The sequence below is a fragment of the Adiantum capillus-veneris genome, chromosome 19, assembly GCF_014529385.1.
Source record: "Adiantum capillus-veneris isolate H3 chromosome 19, ASM1452938v2, whole genome shotgun sequence".
NCBI lineage: Eukaryota > Viridiplantae > Streptophyta > Polypodiopsida > Polypodiales > Pteridaceae > Adiantum > Adiantum capillus-veneris.
The window spans coordinates 22,598,359-22,600,599 of NC_140949.1; the positions used below are offsets into that span (position 1 = coordinate 22,598,359).

Here is a 2,241-nt window from a genome sequence, read left to right on the forward strand (position 1 = left end):
GAGAGAAGGGAGAGGAGCTAGCTTGGCGTGAAACCATATGGTGGGCAAGGGGAAGAGATGGGGGAGGAGCTTGCTTGGTGCTACAATGGAGGTGGCAGAAAGTTAGAAAAGAGATAATGCTGGACTATAGGGGGTGCATGTGGTTGTTGCAACAATCGAGAGCTTGGAAAAGGGTTTGTAGAGAGAGAAAATCACTTTTTAGCTATAGAATAGGTTTGGAAAGACTTTGGAGGGTGAAAATGATGTTTTTATTTTTATTTTTTTAAAACCAATTTTTTGGATCTATTTAGTGCACATTTTTTACTTTTGGAGGTCAAAAATACTTTTTTGACCATGAAATAGGTTTGGGGACCTTTTAAGGAGGGAAAACTTGAAATTTCAAATTTTTGAAAATTTGAAATTTTTAGTGTATTTTGAAATCCGGGCCAAAAAAGTGGAGTAAAAGAGGTCACCCCACATCCCTTTCCCCTAGCCACCTCCCTTACCTTCTCACTAGGTAAGAGGCCATTAAGAGGTGTAAGGCTACCTTGTCCCCCTACTTTTTTCAAGGTATAGAGTGTGTCCACCAACCTCTTCCTATTGGTTGGCCTCTAATTAACCTTAATCCCAAAGGGCCCCTAGAGGGTTCATATTTTTCCTAATGAGGGAGGTACCTCCCTCCCAGCTGTGCTGCTTTCCACCTGTGCCGACGCTCGACTCTCTCATTGTTTTTGCTTCAAAGTTGTACCACCGTGAACCCAGCTACCTGCAACTCGCTAGAATACCATCCCTCTCTTGTAACTTCATTTTTAACGGGGATTATGTTGATCGGGGATCTTGGGGCCTTGAGACCTTCCTCCTATTGCTTGCTTGGAAGATCTTCTTACCCCATAGAGTGTTTTTGCTTCGTGGGAATCATGAGACAAGGTATTGCACCGCGAAAAATGGTTTTGAGCAAGAGGTTATGGCCAAGTATGGCAAGCATGGGTAGCATGTGTATAGGAAATGCTTAGGATGTTTTAAGGGTCTTCCTCTTGCTCTGTTATTGCAGAATGTGTTTTTATGGCACATGGAGTCTCTTCCGTCACTTTGAGGCTCTGAAGAAGAAGGAGAGAAGAAAAGGCAGCGTTTGAAAAGCTGAAAAAAAAACTAAGCATGGTGTCTTGCAGCTAGTACTCTCAATGAAATGTTGATGGTCAGAAGAGGCATCCTTCATCCGCCTGAGAGAGAGAGAGAGAGAGAGAGAGAGAGAGAGAGAGAGAGAGAGAGAGAGAGAGAGAGAGAGAGAGAGAGAGAGAGAGAGAGAGAGAGAGAGAGAGAGAGAGAGAGAGAGAGAGAGAGAGAGAACACTTGCATTTGTGGGGAGCACCATGGAGCAGCACAGGCATGGTGCACAAGAGTGAAGTGTGCCACTTTAGTGATTCAAATATTTACCCCGGCAATGGTAGTGACATTCCATTTGTCAGCAGATTCTCAAGTTTTCCTATTTCTAAATCCAAAATGCAAAAAGTACTTCCCCAATCATTTGAAACCATCTAAACTTACCTGGACTACCCTTTATCACAAACAACACAAGAAGAATATACATGCAGAGACTGTGAAAAGGATGAGAAAATCAACAAACAAGCCCTATTGTCGTTCTACTGAAATGGATTGAAAAGATTGAAGCTCGAGCTGCTACTCGTGAAACTACATTAAGGGAGATCAAGGAGCGAATCAAGAACACCAAGGATGAGAAGAAGGCAAAGAAGGTGAAACTTGTGTCTAACTCCTCCAAAGCTACCCCCAAAGGTGTTATGGGTAGAGGGGTAATGCCCAAAGGTCCTAAGCTTGGTGGCGATGGTGGGAAACAATGAATTGTACACTCCTTTGACATTGAACATAGGATCTCTATTACATTTGTAACCCGAGTTCTCAATTTTGTCTTATATCTTGCTAATTGGAATGAGTGAGTGAGAGAGAGAGAGAGAGAGAGAGAGAGAGAGAGAGAGAGAGAGAGAGAGAGAGAGAGAGAGAGAGAGAGAGAGAGAGAGAGAGAGGATGTCCGCTAGAACAAGCGCAAAGGCAAAGATAGGGGGTCTCAGATGCCCAACAAGGAGGGGATTTAACATTGAAGAGAGAGAGAGAGAGAGAGAGAGAGAGGTGCCATCAGATTGGACTAAAAAAGAGAGACTTGAGAGACCTTTGGGTTTGCAATGCACCAAGGCTCAACACAAGGACAAAGAGAGATCTATTGTGTCTCTCTTTCTCTCTCTCTCTCTC

At 43.5% G+C, this 2,241-nt stretch overlaps 1 pseudogene; it reads left to right on the forward strand.

Moving 5' to 3' along the window:
- Positions 1–1,365: 1,365 nt before the first annotated feature.
- LOC147433690 (large ribosomal subunit protein eL24 pseudogene) lies at positions 1,366–1,835 on the forward strand (annotated as a pseudogene).
- The last annotated feature ends 406 nt before the right edge of the window (positions 1,836–2,241 follow it).